Source organism: Bidens hawaiensis, unplaced genomic scaffold (assembly GCF_021521415.1).
Source record: "Bidens hawaiensis isolate Kalapana, Puna unplaced genomic scaffold, B.hawaiensis_p1.1 tig00058093_1, whole genome shotgun sequence".
Lineage (NCBI taxonomy): Eukaryota > Viridiplantae > Streptophyta > Magnoliopsida > Asterales > Asteraceae > Bidens > Bidens hawaiensis.
The window spans coordinates 10,961-20,605 of NW_027500497.1; the positions used below are offsets into that span (position 1 = coordinate 10,961).

The 9,645-nt window shown below is 32.6% G+C and overlaps 1 pseudogene across 1 annotated transcript; it reads right to left on the reverse strand.

Annotated features, from left to right (window-relative positions):
- Window positions 1–489: 489 nt before the first annotated feature.
- On the reverse strand, window positions 490–6,220 carry LOC143602181 (fatty acyl-CoA reductase 3-like; annotated as a pseudogene). The gene is made up of 10 exons (XR_013147788.1): window positions 6,142–6,220; window positions 5,946–6,049; window positions 4,577–4,727; window positions 4,395–4,544; window positions 3,232–3,427; window positions 2,564–2,725; window positions 2,367–2,448; window positions 2,002–2,272; window positions 820–947; window positions 490–731 (listed from the first exon to the last, which is right to left on the reverse strand). The product of XR_013147788.1 is annotated as a fatty acyl-CoA reductase 3-like (transcript).
- Between the last annotated feature and the right edge of the window lie 3,425 nt (window positions 6,221–9,645).

Here is a 9,645-nt window from a genome sequence, read left to right on the forward strand (position 1 = left end):
TATAAATAAATGAACTTTATTTTATTAATATAACCGAAAGTAGGATGTTACAAAAAACGTTTATAACGAACCAAAATATACTAAAAACTAATCAATATAAAAATAGGTGAAACGAGAATTACATCATATTATGATAAAATGACGATTTTCTCAAGCTACGCGGGTAAAAAGATGACATTCAAGATTAGAGACAAGATTGGTTGTACGACATATGCATTTAAGATTAGAGACAAGATTGATACGTGACTGTAGATTTGTGTGATCCATGACTATATTTTTTGTAAATCATGACGACTTCAAACAAATGGTTATTCCCATGTTGGAGCTTGGCAACAGCGAGAAATCGTCTCACTGCGAGTTGATACATTTAACTCTTTTAATGAAAAGCACTTACTTTATTTATATTATATGTCATACATCGGGGTTACAAATTACATGCAAGAACATTTTCTTCAACGTGTCTTTATTTTAAAGCTGACCATGGTTACAATAAAGCAAATCAAGCATAACTTATGACACTAATACAAAGAAATACATAGACAAAACACGAGATAAGTTCTCATAGTGAGCTTCGGGATCATTTGAATACGTATTTAACAGCACCAGGAAGATGTGTAAGCTCGAAATAATTGTCCCAATTTATTATCTTGGGATCAAAATAGAACATGGCGGCTTCATCTTTGTTTTTTCTTACTAGTTGACGAAGTTTTTCAGTATTCAAATCATCATAGCTGTTAAAAGAAAGAAAGAGAAACGACTTATATAAAATCACAATGATCTGGGAGTTATCAAAAGGTGATCATATAAGAATGAGCTTACAAGGTTTTTGAGAACAAATAGGGTTTGTCTAACTCCACCATCCGTAACACATAATTGGTCTTTCTTCTAAGATTTAAATATCTTCCATTAAAAGCATGGCATAAAGCTGAATTCACAACGTTCAAACCCTGAAAACACATTTGGATATACATTCATGAATGAGAATATGATATGCATAGTACATAAATAAAAAAAGTCAATTATACTTATTAGCAAAGTACTTTTGCAATAATATCCTAGTTTTGTATATGGACAAAAGCAGACGCTACTTTGCTATATAAAGTATTACTAGTTTTGTAACAAAATACAATACAACATTTTTTTATCACTAAAGTTGCAAACACGATTTTGTTGTGAAAAAAATGTCACACTAATGATGGCACGTAGGGCTGTGCAACGGTTCAGAACCGCGAGAACTGAACCGGAACCGGAATCAAACCGGAAGCGAAAACGAGTGAAAAGTAGAACCGGAACCGGAACCTATTATAGTAAACCGGTTCGGTTCCGGAACCGCTAAAGCCGGTTCTCGCTAAGCGGTTCTGGCTAGAACCGGTTCGATAATTTATTTATCAAATGAGTTATGCAAATTTTGCAAATTGCAAAACAAGTTTATACAATTGTATGTCTTCTTTCACGGTAAAACTAATTTAGATTACAACATGAACATCCGTTATTAAAACCTAAGTGTTGAAGTTAAATAAATCATTAGCAACGATAGATTAATGGAAGATCATATCATTTTATATTAAATTACCTTGATAGCTTAAATCAAAATTGATCATGGTTGCTAGTTCTTGAACGTAAAGAAAGAAGATTTGAATTAAAAAATGATTGAATGGATGCCGGTTAATAAGTTACTCTATAAAAAATGAGGATTGGTAAATTTATTTAAAACGTTTTGAATATTCCGGTTCTTCGGTTCCAAGTTTAGAACCGCCGGTTTTACCCAGAACCGAACCGGGAACCGTTTAATGCAAATTCTGAGAACCGAACCGGTACACGCATTAGCGGTTCTGAGGCACCGGTTCGGTTCCGGTTCCTCGGTTCTGACGGTTGCGAACCGTTTTTTACTCACCCCTAATGGCACGACGTGATTTGATACGTTAAAAGCGTCATCTTTGTCACAATCTCTTGTGAATAGTAAATTTTGTAATATAGTACTGTATCAGAATTCTTATTAACCTGTAACGGAAGGAGATAACGAAGAGAAAAGTATCTTTGAAAGCTAGCCATGGAGTTCAACACCTTAATCTCACCAACTATAACTGGTTTGCCTTCTTTATTAATCCATGGATGCCTTGTAAAATACTTATACCAACTTTGTGGAATCGATTTGTACTTCCATGGGTTCGATACCGAAGACCCAGTATGATATATTATTTCACATGACGGTTTGATTTGCGTGTGCTGCCATTGTCGCGATCATAGCATTCACTACTATGTCTGCCGGTATCTGTCAATTCATTGCTTACAAATTCATAGTTAGCGATTCCAGTCATGAAAACAAACTAATTAATTAGTTAACATCATGAATAAACTAAACCCACCGCGTCTATTACAGATTCTGGATCACCCATGAAACATGATAGGTAGCCCTTGCCATAACCAGCTGCCAAGCTATCGATTGTCCTGAGGTTTTCAAATACGTACTATGGTATTATATTATTTTAAATGATTTCTTATAAGAAAATTTTGTTAGTTATTAAAATTTTCAATCACTAGAATGATGTGATGAATTAAATACCTTACGCCTTCGATCCAACCAGGGAAGGGTTCTTTGTAGGTGCTGGTGATGATCGTTGGTCGAAGAATGACTAACGGAATGTTTCCTTTCAAGTGTCCGAGCATCATTTCTCCTAATGCCTTAGTAAACACATATGTATTTGGCCACCTGAATTTATATGCCCTGTGTATAATGAATGAACGCAATGTATAACTTAAGACACTTATGATTGTTATGAATAAATGCAATTAACTATAAGAACATCATGTTAAAACACACGAAGCTGTACACGGCTCTTGTAACCATGGATTGATACGGTCACAACCGTCTAATTAGTTTACCCTAGTTTCTTTGTCATATTACTACTCAAGATAACAAATTAACAAAACACAAAAACAACTACAGAATTTTTTTTTTTAAAGTTAAATTACTTAAACCTATTTATCCTTTTAGTGTAATATACAATACCTAATAAATACGTTTATAAAAATACACCGGTCAAACTATAAGTCGACCAATTTAACTAAGTGTGTTCATGGATTTATACTAAATCTGACTCAAACTAAGCCTTAAACCCACAAAATCTGTGTTAGCTGGTTCATCCCGTATCGAAAGTTTATATCATAATCAATAGGATACATGAGCAAAATAAGAAAATGTTTGAAGGTAAAAGCAAAACCATTTTTTACCTTTCAATACCCAAATCTTTCATGGCCAATTTAATCCGTTCATCTGTAGATGTTTCATCAGAGCTAAGTTCTTGTAATCTTTTTTCAATGATTTTCTGTTCTGTGTTGATGTCTAACCCGTGTGCACCGTTAAGTGCTTTTCCCAAATGATATGGAGTTTCCAATATGAGCCCGGGAGTATCACCATAGACAAAAGCTGAATTTTGAGATAATTTTAAAGTTTATCATAGTTACGAATGTAATAAAATTTGTGTAGTTAATATTCATAATCTAGTGTTGATACGAAAGTGATTCAAAAGTACATAGACTTTTATCATTTTACGCAGACAAGCGAAAGAGCAATGAAGGATTTTAGCTTAAAAAATGAGAAAAAGTTTTATTCGTTTAGAGTTTACCTTGCCTTATTTGTTTCAAGGACGGACAACTGACTAACTTTTAACTTTCTTCACCTCTACCTATGATTTTAACTTTAAATAGTTTCACCCAGTTTTTGATCTTGTATACAAATTCAGTTACGATAGTAAAACCGTGAATAATAGACAACTAATTCAAAAGTTTATTTAACTGTCAAATTGAACTTGTTTTTTTTTTCTTTTTATATTATGTCAAATTTTAAATTTGACATTACCTAGAATCTTTTATGTAAATTTTATTATTTTACTTTGACCATATACTTAGACCGACCAAGTGTTATGGACTTATGGTCTTAAAGCATCCACAACATACACCATTTCTCGAGGTTTGGATGATGTGTCACTGCAGGCTCCGCAGCAAACAACAACATCACAAACTTCACCGTTGTAGAGCTAAGTTTGCCTTGAGAAGTTTGTTGTTGCAAACTTGCAACAAACGGATGATGTGGCAACCCCCCTCACATACACACATACATATATTATATATACACGTTTAATATTAGTTAATTGAGTTTGTGTGTGTTTGTTGTTGTGAAAAAAAGTTGAGTTTTTAAGAAAAGTTTGGAATGTAATGTAGCTATGATGTGACAGCTTGTGTTAGTTTGTTGTTGTTGATGCTCTTAGAAAAGAGAGGTAACTATGCCTAAGTGGATTCCACCTAAGCACACGAATCATATAATATCCCCTGCGTGGCATTATGGTCCATTTAGTAAGCACTGGTAATAATATCAAGTGTACGTATATACTAACCCGTAGATATGTGGAGAAGCAACTTCATTTTAACACATTTGCTAGCAAAACTTAAAACATTTTTAGCTCCAAATGCATTCAAAGCTAATGCAGTGTCGTATCTGTAAAAAATTAAATACGAAACATCAAAATCATTCTATATAATTTTTTCTCATAACTATAGGTTTTTAAAAGGTGACAACATTTCTCAAAATAAACATTTTTTTCATATTTTATCCCCAAATTTTCATAGGTGATGTCTCCGGCGACTGGAGTTACCTTTTCCGACAAGAAAGACTGCAGTTTTGTACCATACTTCTCTTTCAAGATATTGAACAAGCCCTTTGCTACTGCCTGTAAATTAATGATTTAAATTATTACTTGTTTTTTTGTTAGGTTTTATGTACACATATATATTAGTGTTTCTATTTGAAAATTATTTAACTTTTCTTTTAAGTATTTATGTAATTATGTTTATTGGACCACCGTTTTATTCGGTATACGTGACTATACGTAAGTTGAAGTACGTTAGTTAACTACCAATATCAATTTCCTAGAAATGGTGAAAGATCTTCTTTTTGTAACTAGTCTTGGATTTTGTTATAGTTAGAGACATGCATGCAAGCATGTGTGCATGCATACAATTTAAAAAGTAGATTGAAATATAGAAACCATTTCGTGATCCCAGCATCAAGTGATCGATATAATAATGAACTAAACAATATGATCGTATTGTATCAAATGTGCAATATTATTCTTAATTAGTCGTATGAAACATCCGCTACACAAACCCGAAGTATTTTTACATCCTTACGTATTAAAATAGCAAATATAGACTTATAAACGAATCAATATATACATATATATATGAGTGGGATCTAGAGAGAACTCCTCTTAAAAAGAGAACTAGAGAACTAGTAAAGAATTATTTTTAACTATTTTAAAAAAATTATTTTGTGATTTTTTTTCTTTCCTCCTTCTAATAAGATGATATTGTTCCTAAAAAAAATAATTTTTTTTTAAAATAAAAAAAAAACCGTCGATGTAATGCGTATGTGCATTAATGTGTATTGTATATATAAAATAGTGTTTTATTGCATATAATACAACACAAATACATTATCTAATACACACTATTGAATATATGCAAATACGACACTAATAATTGTATGCAAAACACATTATCGCATATATGTAATACAACATTAATGCACATATGCACTATATCGATTTTTTTTAATTTTTGTATATAATATAAAACTATTGCAAATATAAAATACAAACAACTATATATATGTTATTCAACACTATTTCAAATATCAAATGCACACTATTGCACATATGCATTATAACAAAAGTCGGTGTATTGCATATATGCATTACTTGTTAATTTTTTTAATTTTTTTTTTATTTTTATATTTTTTTGTGGTGAAGAACAACAACATATAAGAATGATGAAAGAAAATAAATTTGAAAAATATGTTTTTTAATTAAATTAAAAATACTTCATTATTAGTTCTCTTCATAAAATGGAGTTCTCTCATATATATATATATATATATATATACACACCTCCTTATTGAAACGTTGCAAAGCGGATTCGGCATTAGGAGACCTCACAAGAAGATATAACCTTTTCATATTCGATTGAACTCTTAGTATCTTCTCCACAAATACTACACACATACACAAATAACATGACATTTGTGAATAATATTAATATATATATATATATAGAGAGAGAGAGAGAGAGAGAAAGAAGGGGTACTTTTAGCAAGAAAGACGGTGGCACCAGTGATTAAAATGGTCTTGCTATCAAGAAAACCTAGAATGTCATCCAACTCCATTCGTCGCGAGTATGGCAAGAACACAACCACTTTAGAGAGAGAGAAGTTGATTGATTGGTGAAGAAGAACATAGGATGGAGGTGATATATATAGATGGAAACTAAGTCGCTAGGTTAAGGGGAGAAGTGAGTTGGAGGTAGTTGACAGGTGATCATGTGGGTAACGAAAGAGAGTACACCCAACCAATGTTTGGTCATAAGTGACGACTAACAATGTGATACTCTTTTATTATAGTCGCCTTTTACTTTTCCTTGTGCAACATGTATTATTACCCTTACTAGTCATATCATGTGAAACAAAATATACACTTAAAATTTATTTATCTTTATAAAAAATACCCCCCCCCCCCAACTTTTTTCAACTGTAACTTTAATTCATACATAAGCCAACTAACAATATCCCGGTGTCGAAAAAAGACTTAGCGGGTTGGCGATGATAATTTTCGAGAACATATTATTTGAGAGCATAAACTACAAGTAGCTGATTCACCAATTTGCTATAAAGAATGTTAGGAGAGCTTCACAATTCCTCGGTTAACTATTAGTCTATTCAATATGTCATAAACTCATTCAAATACCATGATTTTTGCTAATAGTTATGTTTATTGTCATAACTTTAATCGCCGTATAATAAAATGTGATTACATCAAGAAAACCTAGAATGTCATCCAACTCCATTCGTCGCGAGTATGGCAAGAACACAACCACTTTAGAGAGAGAGAAGTTGATTGATTGGTGAAGAAGAACATAGGATGGAGGTGATATATATAGATGGAAACTAAGTCGCTAGGTTAAGGGGAGAAGTGAGTTGGAGGTAGTTGATAGGTGATCATGTGGGTAACGAAAGAGAGTACACCCAACCAATGTTTGGTCATAAGTGACGACTAACAATGTGATACTCTTTTATTATAGTCGCCTTTTACTTTTCCTTGTGCAACATGTATTATTACCCTTACTAGTCATATCATGTGAAACAAAATATACACTTAAAATTTATTTATCTTTATAAAAAATACCCCCCCCCCCCAACTTTTTTCAACTGTAACTTTAATTCATACATAAGCCAACTAACAATATCCCGGTGTCGAAAAAAGACTTAGCGGGTTGGCGATGATAATTTTCGAGAACATATTATTTGAGAGCATAAACTACAAGTAGCTGATTCACCAATTTGCTATAAAGAATGTTAGGAGAGCTTCACAATTCCTCGGTTAACTATTAGTCTATTCAATATGTCATAAACTCATTCAAATACCATGATTTTTGCTAATAGTTATGTTTATTGTCATAACTTTAATCGCCGTATAATAAAATGTGATTACATCAAGAAAACCTAGAATGTCATCCAACTCCATTCGTCGCGAGTATGGCAAGAACACAACCACTTTAGAGAGAGAGAAGTTGATTGATTGGTGAAGAAGAACATAGGATGGAGGTGATATATATAGATGGAAACTAAGTCGCTAGGTTAAGGGGAGAAGTGAGTTGGAGGTAGTTGACAGGTGATCATGTGGGTAACGAAAGAGAGTACACCCAACCAATGTTTGGTCATAAGTGACGACTAACAATGTGATACTCTTTTATTATAGTCGCCTTTTACTTTTCCTTGTGCAACATGTATTATTACCCTTACTAGTCATATCATGTGAAACAAAATATACACTTAAAATTTATTTATCTTTATAAAAAATACCCCCCCCCCCAACTTTTTTCAACTGTAACTTTAATTCATACATAAGCCAACTAACAATATCCCGGTGTCGAAAAAAGACTTAGCGGGTTGGCGATGATAATTTTCGAGAACATATTATTTGAGAGCATAAACTACAAGTAGCTGATTCACCAATTTGCTATAAAGAATGTTAGGAGAGCTTCACAATTCCTCGGTTAACTATTAGTCTATTCAATATGTCATAAACTCATTCAAATACCATGATTTTTGCTAATAGTTATGTTTATTGTCATAACTTTAATCGCCGTATAATAAAATGTGATTACATTATGTAGTACGTTAAGGTTTAAGGGACATATTTTTTCTAGCTCGGCCGGGACACATGAATTCTGAGGACCTGCCCTGACGTGTTGGTGTGTGTGGGTGAGAGAGATGATATGTTAGTGATTAGTAGCTTTTTATATTTGGAGGAAGTGTGAGTTTTTGTTAAATTTTAGAGGGGTGGAGATGAAGATTGAAGAAGGAATGTAGCAATGTTTTTGTTAATTCTTTAAAATTTTAAAAATAGAGATAGATATTGTAAGAGCATTCTCATCCAATCCTCTATCTTCAAATCCACAATTACACTAAAAATCACTACAATTCTCTCTTTTTCAATTAAATAATACGTTTTTATACATTTATCATTACCATTCTTTTTCCTTCACTCACAACCACTTTTAAAATATATTAAAACATTATTAGGCATGAACATTAACTTTTCAAATATACAGAAAAATCATTGCATTTATCTCTCATCCACTCACAGTACTCAAAACCACTTCTTACATTACAAAAACCACACTCACATATTTTGATAGATTGAATGTGGATGCTCTAAATGGGACGTGAGTGTACACATATATGAATACATACATACTTATTATGAAGTTTTGTAACCGACATGATCAATATAATTAATAACCATCATTTAGAAATATGAACATCTAAATTATTATTATTATTTTATATCTCAACATGCATCTGATGGTCGTGCATATTTCCAGTAGTTTAGCGTATTTAATATTTAGTTTTATGGAGTTTATAGTGTGAACTATGTCACTTCAAGTTTGCTTTTTTATATTTAGGTATGTGAGCATTAAAGATAATAATTGGAGTCTTTTACATGCTTGCTTTGGAGTTTGGTGGAGTTTAGAAGCGATTCACGGACGTTTAGAAGTAAAACGAGCATATCATGGGCTAGAAAATGAGTTACGGTGCCCATAATATATGGATTTTGGGTTTCTTGAAGAAACGGATCTGATTATGTGGTTTTATTTCTTCTCTCTACGCGAATTGAGTTGGAGTGGGGGGGGGGGGGGGGGGGGGAATCCTCGCGCATGCGAAGGATTTAAAGATGGGAAAAACCCTAGTTGGTATTATAATCGGTTTTCAATCCCTATTCGACATATCCTTCATACTGCCAATTGTTGAAGAACCCTATGACGATTTTGCATTATTCAGAAGACCTTGGTTCGTCCAATCAGTTCATGCTTCCATCCTTTCATCATATAAGCGAACTATTCCTGATGCTGATGTCAGGCTAAACATAATTGTTATCACTTTAGGCTAGGTTTTGTGTAAACTGATTATAATCAGATTCTTTGTGCTTTATCGGTTATGAATTTGGTTAAATACATTATTTGATCTTGTTTGCTTCATCAATTGATTGTTTAAACACTTTACGTTTTTGTTAATGGAAAATTGCATCAACT